The 21,272-nt window shown below is 39.4% G+C and overlaps 1 protein-coding gene across 3 annotated transcripts in view; it reads left to right on the top strand.

Annotated features, from left to right (window-relative positions):
- The first annotated feature begins 4,778 nt into the window (after positions 1–4,778).
- Positions 4,779–21,272, top strand: part of LOC126993832 (5-exo-hydroxycamphor dehydrogenase-like) — a 28,081-nt gene continuing 11,587 nt past the window's right edge. The window contains exons 1-2 of one of the 3 annotated variants that reach the window (XM_050852971.1): positions 4,779–4,943; positions 14,730–14,866. The gene's annotated coding sequence lies outside the window, so the exon portion shown is untranslated. Of the gene's footprint in view, positions 4,944–14,729; positions 14,884–21,272 lie in introns of all 3 variants that reach the window. The other 2 variants (XM_050852970.1, XM_050852972.1) reach the window with 2 other exon arrangements.

Genomic DNA, 21,272 nt, shown 5'->3' with positions numbered 1-21,272 from the left:
GTTGATTTATCGTGATGGTGGTGGTGTAGCGTCGTGGTGGTGATGGTGACAGTGTGTGGTGGTGATGGATTGGTATTGTAGCCTATCGTCTCTACACTGATGGTGATGACAAGTAGTGGTTTGGATCGTCATTGATGGTGATGACAAGTAATGGTGTTGAGGGTGTGCGGTGTTGTTGTTAGCCCAGTAATTAAAGGGGTGGTGGTGAAGGACAGAGTAGCAATAGTGGTGGCGGTGGTGATGAGCATCGTTTTAAATCATCACATCAATGGTGGTGAAGATGTAAATTGTATCCTAATCCCTATAAAGTGGTGATGACTGTAGTGTGTGATTCGTTATACATTCCACAAAGTGATGAGTACGTGATGATATTGGTGTTGTCAGGTCATTACATTGGTGGTGAAGGCGTGTGTTCATTGATACTCCTTAATGTGGTGATGTCGTGTGGTGGTGGTGGTGATGATTGTGTGTTGTGATATCGCAGTGGCGGTGTATGGCTGTGGCGTGCTGTGTTATTTCGCCTTTAAAAATGTGATGAGGTGTGTTTGTGTGTTGCATGGGGGGGGGGGGGACTGATGTTGGTTTGTCCGTAGTGGTAGTGGTTAGAGTTAAGTAGCTTGTTGTGTATTGAAAGTATAGTGAGTGTGTGTGGTTTGGCTTATATGTATAGTGAGTGTGTGGTTTGGTTTATATGTATAGTGAGTGTGTGTGGTTTGGTTTATATGTATAGTGAGTGTGTGTGGTTTGGTTTATATGTATAGTGAGTGTGTGTGGTTTGGTTTATATGTATAGTGAGTGTGTGTGGTTTGGTTTATATGTATAGTGAGTGTGTGTGGTTTGGTTTATATGTATAGTGAGTGTGTGTGGTTTGGTTTATATGTATAGTGAGTGTGTGGTTTGGTTTATATGTATAGTGAGTGTGTGTGGTTTGTTATGTCTAGATTATTACGAGGGTGTGTGGTTTATAAGTATAGTGATGAAGCAGAGTGGTTTATTATGTCTCTAAAAGTATAGTGAGGGTGTGTGTTTAATAAGTATGATGATGAAGCTGCAGTTGATTATGTCTCTAAAAGTATAGTGAGGGTGTGTGTTTAACAAGTATGATGATGAAGCTGCAGTTTTTTTTTTTATATATATATTCAAAGTATTTGTGAGGTTGTGTAGTTAATTATGGTGAGGAGGCAGTGAGGTCGGTTATGCCTTTAGAAATATAGTGAAAGTGTGTGGTTTTAAAGTATAGTAATGAAGTTTTTTTTTTTTTTTTTTTTTTTTTTTACAGTAAAGGAGACATTTCAGGGTCAAAAGATGAACAAAAAGTCCGCTAGATACACACAAAAAAGCCTGAGGTATATGTGTGTCCGTATCTCTCTCTATCTTTCAAGTCTAGTGGTGATGAGGATGTGGTGTGTGGTGATATATAATTTATAGTGGCGGTGAGGGTGTGGTGCTGTGGTGGTGTTCTCACATTACAGTGGCGGTGAGGGTGTGGTGGTGTTCTCTCATCACAGTGGCGGTGGTGCTGTGGTGATGTTCTCTCATTACAGTGGCGGTGGGGGTGTGGTGGTGTTCTCTCATTACAGTGGTGGTGAGGGCCGGCACGTACAGGGCAATGGTGTCGTCCTGGCCGTGCTGCACCGACAGGTAGTCCCCCTCGCCGAGCCCGAAGGAGGAGCAGGTAAATAGCAGTTGGGTGTAGTTCGTCTGGAAGCAGGAAGTAAGAGTAGGAAAAGTAGGAGTGTCTACCTGCTGCTTTGCGTCTCTTTGTGTTCTTCAGGTAAACAGTATAAGGAGGAGGAATACATAGGAAGAACAGACACCAGAAGACCTGTCGGTCTATGGCGAGGGTGTCTGTTTACTACCGCTAATACTAGTGATCTACGTGTGGTAGGACAGGATTGAATAGATGAAGGGTCCTCCCTACCCACTTCTCCCTCCGGCAACGTGCCGGCAGGAAATAGTTAGAAGAGAACACCATGTTCCTTTAAGGAAGAAAGGGACATGGAAATTTTATAGTAAAGAGAGAAATAAGAGGAAATTACTACCCTAAACTTACGCTACTGGTGACCTAAGCTGTGGGGGAAACTAATGTCTTCAGGTTGTACTCGTGCTGCAGGCTGCCTGAGACAAACGAAAAAGGGTCAGTAAACAATGTATGTAGTTGAATCAAATATATATATATATATATATATATATATATATATATATATATATATATATATATATATATATATATATATATATATATATATATATATGAATAGATAAATAAATAAAAGCTAGTATTAAATTGGACCGCTCACGATGGAGTGAGATGTAGTTTCAGGGGTTACGGGTAGAGGCTTGATCCTCGTTTACCTTCGGTACAGGGGTACGCTCCAGTATCTTGTTAACCTTACTGTTCCCACACCTCACTTCCTGAAACATATGGAAAAGGGTCAGTAAAATCTTATATCCCTGAAATACTTATCCAATGAAGACTTGAAGCTATTAATACTTTGTGCGCTAACTACTGACGGTGGGAGTCTATTCCAGTGATCGACGACTCTATTATTGAAATAAATTCTGCGCGCCAATGTATTACATCGGTTTCCCTTTAACTTCATACCGTTGCTGCGTGTCATTGTGTTGGTGTCTCTCTGAAATAGACTATCGGGGTTAATGTTTTCGAATCTATTAAGGATTCTGAACACTTCAATTAAGTCCCCTCTTACTCTTCGCTTCTTTAAAGAAAACATATCTAAACGCTTTAAACGCTCGTCATACGTCAAGTTACGGAGCGCTGGAATTTGTTTGGTTGCTCGTCGCTGTATCCTTTCTCGCAAAACTTGATCTCTGATATAAATCGGTGACCAGAACTGAACGGCGTATTCTAGGTGTGGTCTAACAAATGCTAAATATAATCTCTTCATAAGTTCGGGTGATTACTCGCCGCAGAACATTGATCACTCATTTTAAGAGTGTTATTGATAATGACACCAAGATCTTTTTCTTGTTTTACTTCGCTGAGTTCATGTCCTTGAAGCTGATGTTAGGATTTTTTTCACCTATGTGCATTACTTTACATTTATCTACGTTGAAATACATTTGCCATTTTTCGCTCCAGTCGGTAAGTCTTATTAAGTCTGATTGAATGTTCTCGCAGTTTTTACTGTTCGTTACCGTACCTCCTAGTTTGGTGTCGTCGGCGAATTTGGCTACTTTTGACAGGATATCAGTCTCTAAATCGTTCACGTAAATTATGAATAGTGTTGGCCCCAGGACCGAACCTTGGGGCACGCCACTGGTCACGGGTTGCCAATCAGATGCTTCACCATTAAGAACTACACTCTGTTCTCTATCGGTGAGCCAGTCATGAATCTACGTACATAGATGGTCACTAATACCGTGGGAACGCAGTTTTGAAATAGGCCTAACGTGGGGAACTTTATCAAATGCTTTCTGTAAGTCTAGGTAAATTACGTCATATGGGGCTCGGGCGTCCCAACTTGAATAAACGTCGTTGAAAAAAGTTAATAAGTTGGTAAGGCAAGATCGATTACTACGAAATCCATGCTGATTATCAGTTATCAAATCATTTGTGTCGAGGAAAGTGATAATTTTATCCCTGATTGTTTTTTCGAATAATTTAATTAGGACAGACGTAAGGCTGATAGGACGATAATTACTGGCTTGTTTTTTATCTCCTTTTTTAAATATTGGGGTAACATTGGCCTGTTTCCACTCTAGAGGCAGACTAGCCTGTGTAATGACTTGTTGAACATTAACGTTATGAGTAATTCTAGCTGTTGACTACATTCTCTTAACACGCGAGGAGATAAATTGTCGGGGCCCGGAGATTTATTTGAATCAATTTTTTGCAGGTACGCACGCACTTTACTGATATCAATTTCGGTCAACGCAAGCTTATGTTCTTCAGGGCCTTGAAAAATAGTCCTCGGGGCAGGGATCGATATCATGTTCTTCTTTCATTCTACCTTTTAAATTCTGCCGTAGTGTTGTTTTTCTTTCTACCTTCTATCGACATTTTCATGCCGACTGCTCCTCTGAACTTGCTAAATGCATGTTTTCACCTCTCCCGCAGCCCCGCTTCACCCGACTTTCTGCTATTGCTCATCCTTATTCTATCCAAATCCCATATGCAAGAGTGAACTAGCATCTTCATTCTATTATCCCTTTCACTGGTAAACTGTCTTTCCTCTTGCCTACGACTACAAGTCTTCAAGAGGGGAGTATCAAGACACTTCCGAAATTGAGCCTCTTCTGGCCATTCTTGTCTTTTGCGGGATCGTCCATCAACACCTTACCATGACTATAAAATTATCACCTCCCTTCTCGTGTCTTTCTACAGAAATAATATGCCTTTTGAAGTAACAAATAAAAAGAATGTTTTTAAGCAATAATTCGCATCATTGTAGACTATATATATTTTGTGAGTGAAGTGGAGCGCTGGCGGGCGTATGCTAAATTTTACATACGGTATGTGACTCTGTACTATCACGATGGAAATTACCTCACCCATATATGAATTAAGACGAGTCATTGAATGCCTCCGAGCGTAAAATTTTAAAAAGGTAGAAAGATATTATATACACAGCTACATTACCTTAAAGGCCTTGTTTTTAATGCTGCCATGTGTAATAGGCTTAAAACTCTACTTCCTTGACCGGCAGACCAGGCGCTGCTCCGTGCAAGTAACCGCAAACATTGGAAAATGCACGTTGCAGTCCTGTGCGTGACCCTGGCAAGCTATGGTACTGACTTGGCTTGACGGGCAGTACTTATTTGGGGGGAGTAGTGTGTGGGTCTGTTTATCTGTATGTGAGTCAACAGTCAAATACATTTACGTCTTTCTTCCGGCAGGTTCTCGTGAAAGTGGAACTAGCAACAATCTGCGGCTCTGACTTACACACACTCGCCGGAACCAGAACCACGGATCACCCCTGGTTGGTAGTTTTTCATTCTTTGCATGTTTGTCTGCCTTTCTGTCCGTGCCTGCCTGCCTCTGTCTGACTCTCATTAAGTCTTTAATTCTCTCTCTCTCTCTCTCTCTCTCTCTCTCTCTCTGATATGGAAATTAGAAAAGAATGTAATTGACTGGGTGAAAGCTTACTTAGAGAGAAGAGTAATGAGACCAGTGGTAAGAGATATAAATTCAAAGTGCAGACAAGTAACAAGTGGTGTTCCCAAGATTCAGTATCGACACCCATAATATTTTTTTTTCTACGTATATAAATGAAATGACGGAAGGAAATGACAGTTACATCAGTTTGTTTGCAGATGATGGAAAATTAATGAGGAAAATAACAACTCAAGAAGACAGTGAAATGTTATAAAATTATCTAGATAAAATTCATGTGGAGCAAAAAAATGGGAAATGGAATTTAATGTAAAAAAAAATGTCATGTGCTGGAAATTAATAAGAGTGAAGTAAGACGCACAAGAGGGCATAAAATGAGCGATAAAGTATTATTGAAAAAGAGCAAAGAGAATGGGAGTTGGCAAAGAGGAAAACCTATCTCCAAAAAGTCACATCAACAAAATATTCGGAGAAACATACGAGATACTAATAAATATAAGAGTAGAGTTCCATCACATGGACAAGGATATAACAAAGAGGCTAATATTATTACTTCATTGATTAGACCAAAATAATTGGGTCATGTAGAAATGGTATGGCAGCAACAAAAAGAAACATATAAGGTAATTAAAAAGAATACAAAGAATAGCTACAAAAATGGTTCCAAACTAAAAGATTTAACTTATGAAGACAGATTACGGGGAATGAATTTGGCAACTTCAGAAGAAAGAAAGAGATCTAATTACCATATATAGACTAATAAATGGCCTTGAAGGGTCAGATAGACAAGATCTGCTATTAATAAGACAGCAAGTAGGAAGACAAAAAACAGGACACAGAATGAAGTTGATGAAACCAAGGTCCTTAAATTCAGTTTCACGTATAGAGTTGTAGATGCGTGGAATGGATTAAATGAAAATGTTGTGATGACAACGAGTGTCAAACCGTTTAAGGAAAGATTGGATAGTTACAGAGACGGGACAATACGAGTCTCGCTCAGCTGGCCTTGTATGCTACAACAACACCTTTTCACCCTCAAATTAAAAAAGTTGAATGTCAAATTAAAAAAGTTGAAACTCAGATTTAAAAAGTTGAAATTCAACTTTAAAAAGTTGAATTTCAAATCAAAAAAGTTGAATTTCAAATTTAAAAAGTTGAATTTCAAATTTAAAAAGTTAAAATTCAAATTAAAAAAGTTGAAATTCAAATTTAAAAAGTTGAAATTCAAATTAAAAAAGTAGAATTCCAAATTTAAAAAGCTGAATTTCAAATTAAAAAAATTGAATTTCAAATTAAAAAAGTTGAATTTCAAATTTAAAAAGTTTAAATTCAAATTAAAAAAGTTGAATTTCAAATTAAAAAAGTTGAAGTTCAAATAAAAAAAGTTGAGGTTCAATTAATAGATGAAGTGCAAGTCATAGAAAGATATATGTGCATGCCTACATACATAAATGCATACATCCACAAACATATATATATATATATATATATATATATATATATATATATATATATATATATATATATATATATATATATATATATATATATATATATATATATATATATCTATTATATATATATATATATATATATATATATATATATATATATATATATATATATAAAATCTACGTATGTGAAGGTATTCTATTTTTCATTATTTTTACGTTGCTACGTATAGCGCAATAGTGCGCCTCTCTCCCACTGAGCTCTAATACACATGGAGGGGTTACCTCCCCCGTCAGCGTTCGGCCGCCGGCCGCTATATTTAATGACCCGCACTCGGCGCCTCCACCATAGTAATTCAATGGGAACTCTGTAGTTATTTTGTTTTCTTTGTCTCACTCATTCCACATTCGCTCATTCCAAGGACTCATTCCAGACCCCCTCACTCCACAGGCATTCATTCCACTAACACTTATTCCACAAACACTCATTCCACACACACTCATTCCACACGCACTCATTCCACAAACCCTCATTCCACAAACACTGATTCCACACACACTCATTCCACACGCACTCATTCCACAAACACTCGTTTCACACGCACTCATTCCACAAGCACTCATTCCTCAAAGACTCACTCCACAAGCATTCATTCCACAAATATTCACTCCACACGCACTCATTCGACAAGGACTTATTTCACACTCACTTATACCACAAACACTCATTCCAGAAGCAATCATTCCTTAAAGGCTCATTCGACAAATATTCACTCCCCACGCACTCATTCAACAAACCTTCATTCCACAAATACTTATTCCACACGCACTCATTCCACAAGCACTCATTCCACAAATACTTATTCTACATGCACTCCTTCCACAAGCACTCGTTCTAAAAATACTTATTCCACACGCACTCATTCCACAAACCCTCATTCCACAAATACTTATTCCACACGCACTTATTTCACAAGCACTCATTCCACAAATACTTATTCCACAAGCACTCATTCCACAAGCACTCATACCACACATCCCCTCCACACACACATAAATACATACATACATACATGCATACCGTACACACACACACACACACACACACACACACACTGCCCGATGGCTTAGTGGTAGAGCTTAGGGTTTCCACCTTAGGGGACGAGAGTTCGATCCACGCCGCTCACTCAGATTTTTTCACATATATATATATATATATATATATATATATATATATATATATATATATATATATATATATATATATATATATATATATATATATATATATATATATATATATATATATATATATATATATATATATATATATATATATATATATATATATATATATATATATATGATAAGTTTGTGGATGTATGAACTTATGTATGTATGTATGCACACATATCTCTTTCTATGACTTGCACTTCATCTATTAATTTGAACTTCAACTTTTTTAATTTGAAATTCAACTTTTTTAATTTGAAATTCAACTTTTTAATTTGAATTTCAACTTTTTAAATTTGAAATTCAACTTTTTTATTTGAATTTCAACTTTTTAAATATGAAATTCGATATTTTTGATTTGAACTTCAACTTTTTTAATTTGAATTTCAACTTCTTTAATTTGAAATTCAACTTTCTTAATTTGAAATTCAACTTTTTTAATTTGAATTTTAACTTTTTAAATTTGAAATTCAACTTTTCTAATTTGAGGGTGAAAAGGTGTAGATAAATACAACTAAGTAAATAAACACACACACACACACACACACACACACACACACACACACACACACACACACACACACACACACACACACACAGCGGTGGCTGAGTGGTTAGCGTGACGGCGCCGCGTTCCGCTCGCCGACACAAGCAGGGATTTCCAGTCACCGGCAAGTGGTATAATACTACCCATATGGTGTCCTGAAGACCACCTATCAACCCGGACTCTAGATTTTCTCTCTAAAAGAGAGGCTTAATGAGTTCCGGAGGGCAGCATGAACCAAGCAAGATGGTGCCACTATAAACACTTGCATACGCCATAACGGGCTGGAGCCGACCTTCAGGCCCCACCAAGATAGCCTACCGGCGACATAGCAGAAACGAAACACACACACACACACACACACACACACACACACACACACACACACACATACACACGTTGGGTGGAGGGCGGTAACAAGTGGAGTTCCGCAGGGCTCAGTACTGGCACCAGTATATGGCAGTAATGTTTCTGATTTACATCAACGACATGGTGGAAGGGACAAACAGTTATGCCAGCCTGTTTGCAGATGATGCAAAAATCATGAAAGAAATAAAAACAGAGGAGGATTGCAAAGGGCTGCAGGAAGATCTTAACAGAATTTATGAATGGAGCCAGGAGTGGGAAATTAAATTTAATGCAAAGAAATGCAAGGTATTAGAAATGGGCACCAGTACCAGTACCAGTACCAGTAAGGCCGACGTGGGGACTACTCGATGGGAAAGGAAAATATCCAAAAGACAAAATGGGAAAAAGACCTGGGAGTGTTGGTCCAGGACAATCTGTCACCAGAAAACACATTAACAAGATTGTTGGAGAAACGAACAAGCTGTTGACGAATATAAGAGTGGCGTTTCACTACATGGAAGAGATGATGAAGAAAATGATATAAGCTATGATTCGTCCAAGATTGGAATATGCAGTAGTAATATGGTACCACACAAAAAGAAGCGCATAAACAAGATCTAAAGAATCCAGAGAGCAGCCACCATGGCAGTCCCTAGCCTGGCGGACTTAACGTACCAAGAAAGATTGGAAAAGTTGGGGCTACCATCCCTAAAAGGAGGAAGAGAGAGAGGAGTTATAATTGCAGTTTTCAGGGTGATGAAGGGAATAGATATAATCGACAGAGAGGATCTGTTTGTATGGGATGGGAGAGCAACTAGAGGACACGAAAGAAAGCTGAGAAAGACAAGATGCTTGAAAGGTGAAAAGACATACAGCTTCCCCAATAGATGCATCGAGCAGTGGAACAGCCTAGACAAAGATGTTGCTCAATCCAGAAACATAAACGAGTTTAAAGCAAAGTTTGACCAACTGAGACTCAGAGATGGGACCACACGAACGTAACTATACTTCCTGTGTATCACAACTAGGTAAATACAACTAGGTAAATACACACACACACCGCTCCGAAAACTCAGTCGATTAAAGGAGGCGTGTGGGGTGGAGTGGGAAGGCGGTGACTGAGTGGTTAACGTGCCGGTTCCGCGTCCGGGAGCTCCAGGAGGGACGCAGGTTCAAATCCTGGCCGCCGCACAGATGGGATTTTTCAGTCACCGCCGAGTGGCCTAAGACTATCCACATGCTGCCTTGAAGACCACCTATCAACCCGGACTCTAGATTACCTCTCCAAAGAGAGGCTCAAAGATGAGCTCCGGGGGGCAGCATGAGCCAAAACAAGATGGCGCCACTATAAACACTCGCCTGCCCCAGAACGGGCTGAGCCGACCTTCAGGCCCCACCAGGTAAAAGCTTAATGGCGCAATAGGCCGCGACGTAAAAAAAAAAATAATAATAATTAAATATAAAAAAAGCGCTGCGCTGCCAGTCTTCGCGGCGTGGCAAGCAGAGGTTCCAGACCCGTTCAAGAGATAGACTAATGATCCTTGCTGAAATCGGGAGGGTGCTTGCTGGCATTTGCGAGTCCTATGTACAGTCGGCTATAGAGAGTAGTGACACACTGTCCAGCAAGTTTCGTTCAGAAAGCAACATCTGGCAACCCCTCCACGCGACATGAAAATTATTACATCCTATCGAAATCGTAGTGTTGTGGTGATCGGTGGTCACAGGTGCACTCTACATAATTTTAAGATAGATATTTATCAAAAGTGCCCGTCGCTAACGCTTAATAAATATTTTTTCTTTAGGCTCTGTCGCTACATTTGGACACGAGCTTTTAGTTTCGTTTAAATTTAGTCAAGAGCAACTCTAAGTTGTTTGCACTTATTAAGGGAGATTGTTATGCCTTTAAAAATAAAAAATCCCTGAGACAGCCGAGATCTTGTTCTTTATTAAAAAATATATATATAATAATAGCTAAACGTTCGTTCATGATATGCGTCGTCGACCGGGCTTTTCTACCCTCGCACTCAACACACACACACACACACACACACACACGTATTTATACTTAGATATTACGTAATCTTCACGGAGAAATTATTTTAGATTTTTGATTGATGATCTGAATCTTCTGAGGCTTTATGTGATGATGGAATAAGGCTGCGAGTTAAACAGACCCTCAAGCCTATTTGCTGTTTGATGGTAAGGACATTAGTCACTGCCTGCCTCTGTGAAGGACAGCATTGCACGCGGTATTTTCAAAGTTTAATAAGAAAAGTGTTTCAGACTGTTCGTGATCATCATCATCATCATCATGTAGAAGACATTCATTATCGCATTTCTAAATTGAATTCATGTAATCTGGTATATTTCAAACCACATTATATTATAATATAATATAATATTATACAACATTATAATTTTACGGTCACACACTAACGCGTACTAACATCGCCAGTGAATGCGCCACCGTGGTATAGTTGCCATATACCGCTACCAGGCTAAACATTCCGAAAACCGTGACACTACTTTCTATCGTCGACTGTACTTGTGATCAGACCGTGGTGGTGAAACACACACACACACACACACACACACACACATTCTCAGAGGAGCCTGTAACTACGAGGAATTCAAACTGTTTACCTGAAGTATTCTTGACGATCATAACACCACGACGAAGTACCGAGAAAACATATACAGACCTCAGTTCGAGTAGCAACATTACTGCCCTTCTCCTTAACACACACGGGCGCGCGCCCACCCGGACACACACACACACACACACACACACACACACACACACACACCACTTTCTAAAGTAACACTGTGTTGAGGTAACAAACGCCTACATTATCCTCACTTTTACTCACGCACCATTTCAAAACGCACTTCAGTTTCCTTCTGGCAACATATCAAAGAACACGCGCCGTATTATATATACGGAACCAAGACATGACAGTACAGTTGCCCATCAGGAATTTTGTTGGGAGTGAAAGTGTAGAAAATATTAAAGGTAAAATACTTGACTGAATAAAAAGCACATTGTTTGAGACAGACTGACTGAGACAGGTAGACAGACAGACAGACATGTATACAAACAGACCACATGAAAATAAGACTAACTCGGATACAGACAGCATGTGAGAGACACGGATAGACGCTCAATAGGCTTAGGTTTTAAAAATTGACCAGAAATTAATTTCTTTACCAAACTGCACAATTTTCTCAACACTTATTATTCAGCCATTTCCCTAACACTTCCTTACTCTGAAATCTAAGATTAATTACTTCAACTATTCTATTATTAATCTACAAATAAGAGTGTATCCCTTTTTTTAAATATATAAAAAACAGAAAAAAACTAAAAATCTCAAATTCTGGAATAAGGACATTATAAAAGAAAATAGGTTGAATTTTAAAGCTAAGTAAAGTGGAACTGCCTTTTGTTCCATACTGAGAAGTAGATAGCTTATACGTTAACATATGCTTCAATGGAGTGAGACGCTAACCTTAAAAGCTGATGAAACGATACTTTTTAAGATCAGTTATGTCTTCTCTTTGATTTGTTAATATATAAACAATAAAAGCTATTCAGGCAAAGAACATGCCGCTGAGGATATGGTGAACAGTTGAGCACCATGTGATGTGTGGTCGCAACACTTCTCCCTGCCCGTGTTTGGGTTGAGAGAGCCAGTGACACGCTGCTCACGCTGCCCTTTTTCCAAAGAGTGGATTTTTTTTCTTTCCACCCACTTTTCTGTTTCCCGCATAGTTCTTAAAAATGCCAGAGGCCAGATTCATCAAATCATTTACCAGACCTCTCTTTGGTAAGTTTTCCGGTAACTCCGCCCACTCCGTGAATCTGTATTCATAAAGCACTCACCGATCCTCCGGTAAGGCCAAAATTTACCACTGCTCTGAGCACCCGTTATTGAATTACCGGAGGTCAGGTAAGCTGGATAAACACTGTCATCTCAAGATTTTTTTCTGTCGTCTAACTGCTTGTATCAGTAATTTCTGAGCATAACAACGCAATTGTAAATATTTTCGTAGTTGTAGGGGTACGAAAATGTAAAATTACGATGGAAATAAGTTGAGAGAGACTTTTTTGTGTGAAAAGACTTAATTAGTGGCGCAGATGTACAAGTGTACAAGTACCCTCAGCGGCGATAAGTTATCCTCATTTTTAATTATCTACTTATACTTGTTCCATAGCTTTAGACATAAATAACCGACTGATAAGCTTAGTAGTGAATGGAATTGAGAAACATGAGTTACCGCTGTGTAAAGACCGCTGTGTATTTCAAATTGAACAGCACAGCAGCGAGGTACTTATAGCTGGCATCTGTCGGCGTAAGTCACAGGTGGTATGACTTAACTAGTATGACCATGATTTTTAACTGTAACGCAATAGACCAGTAATATCACGCCACCTCACTCTGACCCCCGGGAAGCGTGAGAAGCTTATTCCTGGTGAAGTTTGGCAGCTTTGTCTTCTATAACCCCATGTCTGTGAGACCACTGCAGGAGTTGCCAGCCTTTGAATAACTCCATATGGAACGTAAAAATGTAAAGAAACAAGTAGAAAATCTCTAATAGATTTTTATGCATTAATGCAGATCTTATTGAGGGACAGTACTGGTATTATTACTTCTAGATCAATATTTACCGCCTCTGTACAATACACATGTTTTGATTTTTAAGTTTGTTTTTGTACACTATAGTCACGTGAAAGCTGAAGATTCAGTATAAACGCTTGCACATCATTGGCTACTCAGCGCAACAACTGGTTGTTAGGGCATCTCTTACTGACCCGTTACCAAAGTGTTCATGAATGCAGAGTTTGAAAGATAACAGATGTCCGCTAATAGTCCGGTGAATGTGAGAGACACCAAAGGGTTGGTTGGTAATGTTGATGAATCCGGGCCCAGGAAGCTGTGGCTGCACCAGCTGAGGCTCCCATGTTCTGAATATGTGTAGGCCAAAGCTTCAATCTCCAGTATCAGCATGATCCAAAACTCTGAAATTGTCATATGGTAAAATTTAACATTTTCGATAACCCCTTTAGGTCACTCTGTTCGCATTATTACCTCCGCCAACAAAGTTGGGAGGAAGTTATATTTTCGGTCCGGTCAGTATGTTTATTTGTTTATTTATTTGTTTGTTTGCTCGTGAGCCGTCTCCTGTCCACAATTTTGCGGATATTTCAACCAATTTTTCAGGGAAGCTTCGTGTCCATCCATAAAAAAAAACATAATTTTTTTTATATCAAGGTCAAGGTCGCACAAAACGTCAGATTGGCCATAACTTCGGTTCTCGTCATCGTAGAGACTTCAGACTTGGTTCATATTTTACCTCATGGAAAGACGCACTTTGCATGGCCTTGGCCTTGACCTTTGACCTTGACCTCGAAAAGTTCACCCAAGGTCAACGTTTCCAAAAAATAGAATGTCATCATATTTCGAAACAAATGCTTCCATATGATGCACCTTGTATGGCTTTGACCTTGACCTCGAAAAGTTCGCCTAAGGTCAAAATCTCAAAAAAAATTGAATTTCATCAAATTTTTAAACAAATGCTTCCATATGATGCATAGGATCACAGTTGATGCCCATACCAATTTTCAGGACGATCTTTGGCGGAGGTGTGCACTTCCGAGTGCTATGCGTCTAGTTTTTGTCTTGTTTGCATTCATAATAGAAAAAATTGAAAAAAAAACATGTGCTATATTTTCCATTAGCTAAATTTAAAACGTTTTGAAACTACTTATCTTGATTTCCCCCTCAAAAGATGGGCATTATTCACCCAGGGGCTGTGCTGGTGTTGCTCGGACAAAGGCTTTGTGATCTAGGGGTTAATACGTTTCGTTTATTGGCCACATACGTACTTTATGTACCTTTCTCATTCTCTGATGCATCTTCTTAGTTAAGTTATGTTCATTCAGTGTATAATTATAAAGAGCTTACATTACAAAAAAGTACAATTCCTCCATTTTACCAATAATTTCAAATCATTTTGATTACATTTTTTTTCCACACTAACTTACTCATAATATTTTTTTTTACGACCGTGACAGCGTGCTTGGCCACGAAGGCAGCGGCGTGGTGGCGGCCTCAGCGCGGGAGGGAGTGCTCGCGGGTGAGCGCGTGACGTGGGGAGTGTGCGCTTCGTGCGGCAAGTGCCTCCAGTGTTCTCTTGGACTGGAGAACAAATGTAAGGACCTTCTAAAGGTAGGCTGAGCCAACAGGGAAAAAGACAAAAGAGGAAAAAAATTCCTATAATATTTATTTAAAGATGGAAGTATGTCCCAGAGATAGATTTGAAATTATCTAGCATATAGTTATATCCACCGCATCTTCCTTATGAAGATCAATCAAAATGAAAATGAACAAGAGATATTTCATTGGCGTCAGGAATACCTGGAAAAATACAGTACTGTTAAGTTCCCTTCCCTTTTGGTATCCATTCGCATTATCATCAAGGATTTATTTTGTAAAACATAAATAATGCTCATTTTACAGCGTCTCAGTAGAAATGCTGCTCAAACGTTACATACAACCAAATACCTCTAATATGATCCAAAGATGTAAGTAATTTTATAAGTTCAGTATTTTTCTCAAGAATCAATCATACTTTTTGACGAGGCCTCGAAACGTTGCAAGAGAACCCATTGTTTCGTTATGAGTGAGATGGCATAATCCCGATATTGTGTGTGTGTGTGTGTGTGTGTGTGTGTGTGTGTGTGTGTGTGTGATTCGTTATCGGTCTAATCACGTGCTGATTTCATGATCGCCAGCCAGTACCCTCTAGGAAGGGCTTTTGGTCTCATTAACTAATTGATGGGCAAAGCTGAGACCTCACGCATACCACACACCCCTCCCCTTCCTCATCGAGGGACAGTCAGAAAATTTACAGCCTGGGCGAAGAGCGACCTTCAGGTGGCCGGAAAGGCGGGGTGTCTATCTGTCTGTCTGTCGGTCGCAGTGTGTGTGTGTGTGTGTGTGTGTGTTTCCGCAGAGATAGTTTTGTTTGTGTGGTGAGAACGTAATACAAAGCGTAGCGCATGCACTGTTATTGTTCTCAGTCGACTGCTCCTTTAGAAACAGCCTGGTAAACTGGTTTGAATTTGAGTAGAGTGTTACATACCCGTATAGCCGGAGTTTGCGTTCACAGATTATACAGCTAACGGGCTTTAATCAACTCTGACTAAGTTATCGTCCATTTCACAGTCACTCCAACAATATCCCATGATTGTGACTATTTGTGAGAAGACATTTATTAATAAAGCTGTTAATTCGCCTAGAGCTTCTATTTATTATTTAGGGTCCTTTTCTCACAGCCATATAGCAAGACAGAGCAAACCAAGTCACCGTAAGACTTTTTGATGTGACCCAATGTTCTGCACTACGCAGTCAAATTATGTGAAATCTTTCAAGGTCCGAGTGTCCTCGTCATACACATGAACACACTGTTCGGTTTCATTCAGTAAGTCTCCAGGCAGGTGTACCTTAATCATGGCACAGTATAGCTATTATCCCAATGGCTTCGCCACGTTGCTCTACCAGTATGGAAAGCGCTAGGACAGTGGTTCCCAAACTGGGGGCCGCGCCCCCTGGGGGCGCGTGAGCTGGATACAAGGGGGGCGTGATTCCATCTGCCAAAAATTGCAGTTTTATACACACACACACACACACACACACACACACACACACACACACACACACACACACACACACACACATGAAAGAGTAACACTGTTTGAATCATCCTCACGTGAGTTTCAATATATATATATATATATATACATATATATATATATATATATATATATATATATATATATATATATATATATATGTATATATATATATATATATATATATATATATATATATATATATATATATATATATATATATATATATATATATATATATATATATATATATATATATATATATATATAAACATACATATATACATATATATCTATATCTATATCTATATCTATCTATATCTATATCTATCTCTCTATAGATATATATCTATATAGATATATATATATATATATATATATATATATATATATATATATATATATATATATATATATATAGCGCCTCATCTGGCCTACGATACAGTGTTATACCGAGATAGTTGGTGCAATCCCGATAGAGCCCTATTCAAATAGACGATCGTTCAGCCTCTTTTCCAGTCAGGAGGAATGGTTCCATATCACCAAATGGCAGTCAAGACCACATGCTCCGCGTTGATTTTAAGGACTCCAGCTGCCTTTCCACCCTTCAACTTTGCCTCAGCTTTTCAGGCCTGTTAAAGGAAGGGTTGAGTGTCGTTAGTAAGTGGATCCACAATGTAAATATGATCAAAAGGAAAACGAAACAGACCGCCTAGTCCTTCGCCCATTCATGTCTATACGAGGCTATCATCTGTTTGTCGGATAGCGAGTGGAGTTTCTTTATAGGACTCAAGACGACAGGTCGAAGGCTATTTACCTTATAATCACTCTTGACGTCTTCAGTGAGACTCATAATATACCTCTCCCCGTCTCTTTTTAGGACAGCTCTAGTCTTACGTAACTTATCTATATTGGTCTTCCTTCTCAGCAAGCCGGGCTGGCAACTTCTCGGTATTTTCTAATATATCCTGAGGCAGAAATATTCCTTGACATCTTGTGCATTCAAGAGTACTATATTATAGATCATAGCCTGGAGAGTTTCATGGCTGAGGGTCCCCCATAGCTATAGAGGGTCTTCGAGGGCACCAATCACAATTAAAAGGATTTAAAAGACTCTCTGCATACTCCCAAGATAAACAGAAGATGATGAACAGAATGATCACATCTTGAGATTCTTGAAAATCTCTGAAAGATTCTTCAACGCTTACTAACGAGGATGTGATCTATCTTTTTAGGTACCCTTTTAGCATTGCAATACCATGCCCAACAGTACATCTCTGGTCGTTTATACCATGAGCTAGCAATTCTCATTCGTCTGGATCTTGCATAATTCAGAAGGAAAGAGCTGTTGGTGTTCCTGCTATCAGAGACCCGAGAACCAACACATAGCTTAACGCCAAAGAATCATTAGATGGACCAAGATAGTGAGTGTTCCCAAATGGAGAACGGATATGGCATAGAGTAGTTTGTCCCACAACACCTATACTTTTCTTCAGTTTAATAAAACTCAGTTGAGAGATTCGCTGGAATAATACTTATACGTGTGCTTCAGCCTCACTTGCATTATACGCTTGACAGTCGAACAAACTTGAACAAGAAATGGCTGCAGTTAGCTAGGGAGAGATGCCTATAGCTATCGCATTATAACGTGTTTCATTGATCATGGCGGACCAGTAGTAGGAGTGCTCTTACGACTGATTTTGACACTTTCGGTCGGCATCTTGATATTCCAGGCGCCCACACACAGAACCCTTCAAAAGTCTACCCCGGGCCTGATTCTAAGGGCAGGTGCCATTTCTTCACCACCCTCGTCGCCCCAAAAGAAAACGGAGCGTTGTTCAGCGTATAAGGGGTTTGAGAAATTAATGTTAATCATGTGACTGTGTTTGATCCTTTAAGACCCTATACGTAAAATAAATATGCTCTCACTTGTATGTCCTAACGTGTGTTTATGATGGATTGTAAGTATGTTATTTACATAGCGCAAAGGTAATTTGTTACTACGTAAAGAGGAAAATGTTCAGATTAACGTGACACCGTGTGCCATTATATAAAATGCGGAATAAGTGGGTAGTCACCCACACATTTATTATCTATGCTATGGAGGGAGACCCATGCACTATAGCCTATGTATAACTCCTACGTTTTGTTTTAGCAACAGACAGATAATATTTCTTACAAGTGTTAATATTTAGAAAAAAATGTAAATACTATTTATTTTATTGTTTTTTAATGATTTATGTTGTCTTCAGTATTGTTGTAAATCAGGTCCTTATTTTCTGAAAGGAACACACGACTTCGGCAATTTGGGAGAGGGGTACCGAACGCCAATTTCTTTTCTGGTATTGAACGGAGGTGAACAAAGAATCTCATCTAACTGGAGAAGTCGCATGCAAGTGTCCCTTAGAAAAAATCAACCTTATGATGGATGAATCCAATGTATCAAAAAGGAAGAACCGAGAGATGAACTTTACTAAAGAAAAATATTCAGGAAAGCAAATTTGGGTTTTTTCAGAAAAATCAATGAGGAAACAGAATGGAATAAACTTGATGAGGTAAGCGATGCACATGAAGGGGAGTTTTCCGAAAAATATACAAAGGAGAGGAAAAAAATGTGCCACAGATGACCGGAAAAGAAACCCGAAACATATTGGTATAAAGGGTGTTCATTAATTAGGAGTAACAGAGGTGTCACATGGATCAAATAGAGGAGGAGGAGAAAAAGCAGGACACCGAGTAACTATAAAGTAGTGAAAAATGACTACGTACGAATCCACAGAGAGGAAGAAATAAACTATAGAGAAATGTCGTAGAAAGATGTAAAGACCCCAAAGTTTTCTGTAGAAATGTCAACAGTAAAATGAAATGTGAAGCAGTGATCAGTAAACTGAAAACTGAAACAGTGCACGAGGAGGCAAAGGAACTAGCAAAAATTATGAACAAAACTATGTAACAAGTTTTCACAGGGGTGAAGAATAGCTTGGAAAAAAAAACAAGAGGTAATGAAGGCATCAGGCCCTGGTGCGGTTTCAAAGTGGATACTGAAAGAGTGAAGGATTAACTTGCAATAAAGATGCAAAGATTGATTTTGAGCTCACTGGAAGAATGTAAAGTGAAACTCGACTGGATACATGGTAACAGTGATGACAGAGAATGAAGGCAATAAAGATTAACCAATGAACCGCAGACAAGTGTCATGGACAAGTGTTGTGGCTAAATTGTATGAGACTATAATTTTAAAGACTGTTCGGTGAAATATTTGGAAACGTTGAACGTCATCGCGGATCCTCAGTTTAGACCGCTTGCTGGTGATGTATAGGCAATGAGATGAGTGGTGGAGAAAAAAGAATGTGATCCATGAAGATTCGACCAAGCTAGAAAGAAACACATCAGGAGAATAGAAAGAACTCAGACAGCAGCTACAAGAATGGTATCAGGCTTGAGAGATATGATCTATAAGAAAATATTGGAAAGATTGGGATTGCCTACCTTGAAGGAAAGAGGAGAAAGAGATGTGATTGCACTGAAAAGCAATGAAGGAAATGGAAACTATCGGCATAAATGACCTATTTATATGAGATACTAGAAGTTCAAAAGAACTTTTTTTTTTTTTTACAACAAAGGAGACAGCTCACGGGCACACAAAAAAAGAAAACAATAATAAAAAAAAAAGCCCGCTACTCGCTGCTCCCAAAAAAGAATCAAAAGAGGTGGCCGAAAGAAAGGTCAATTTCGGGAGGAGAGGTGTCCTGATACCCTCCTTTTGAAAGAGTTCAAGTCGTAGGCAGGAGGAAATACAGATGAAGGAAGATTGTTCCAGAGTTTACCAGCGTGAGGGATGAAAGAGTGAAGATGCTGGTTAACTCTTGCTTAAGGGGTATGGACAATATAGGGATGAGCATGAGTAGAAAGTCGTGTGCAGCGGGGCCGCGGGAGGGGGGGAGGCATGCAGTTAGCAAGTTCAGAAGAGCAGTCAGCGTGGAAATATCGATAGAAGATAGAAAGAGAGGCAACATCGCGGCGGAATTTAAGAGGTAGAAGACTATCAGTAGGAGGAGGAGAGCTGATGAGACGAAGAGCCTTAGACCCCACTCTGTCCAGAAGAGCTGTGTGAGTGGAGCCTCCCCACACGTGAGATGCATACTCCATACGAGGGCGGACAAGGCCCCTGTATATGGATAGCAACTGCGCGGGGGAGAAGAACTGGCGGAGACGATACAAAACGCCCAACCTCGAGGAAGCTGATTTAGCGAGAGAGGAGATGTGAAGTTTCCAGTTGATAGGTGGAGAAATTGAGTTTTTGAGGCATTGAAGGACACAAGGTTCCTTCTGCCCCAATCGGAAATGATAGCAAGGTCTGAGGTTAAGCGTTCTGCAGCCTCCAGTCTGAAGTCGTATACTTCCTGTTGAGAGGGTCTTCTATTGAAAGAAGTTGACTAATGCGGAGTGGAGTCGTCGGCGTATGAGTGGACAGGACAGTTTGTTATGGAAAAATCATTGATGAATAACAGGAAGAGAGTGGGTGATAGGACAGAGCCCTGTGGAACGCCACTGTTGATAGGTTTAGGGGAAGAGCTGTGACCGTCTACCACCTCAGAGATAGAACGGCCGGAAAGGAAACTGGAGATAAAGGAACAGAGAGAGGGATAGAATCCGAAAGAGGGCAGTTTAGAAAGCAAAGACTGGTGCCAGACTCTATCGAAGGCTTTCGATATGTCTAGCGCAACAGAGAATGTTTCACCGAAACGGCTAAGAGAGGATGACCAAGAGTCAGTTAAGAGAGCAAGAAGATCGCCAGTAGAACGCCCCTTCCGGAACCCATACTGGCGATCAGATAGAAGGTTAGAAGTGTATAGGTGCTTTTGAATCTTCCGGTTAAAGATTGATTCAAAAGCTCTAGATAGACATAAAAGTAAAGCTATT

Source organism: Eriocheir sinensis, unplaced genomic scaffold (genome assembly GCF_024679095.1).
Source record: "Eriocheir sinensis breed Jianghai 21 unplaced genomic scaffold, ASM2467909v1 Scaffold683, whole genome shotgun sequence".
NCBI classification, from domain to species: Eukaryota; Metazoa; Arthropoda; class Malacostraca; order Decapoda; family Varunidae; genus Eriocheir; species Eriocheir sinensis.
Note: the sequence above shows the minus strand (reverse complement) of the source record. Positions and strands in the feature narration are given on the sequence as shown.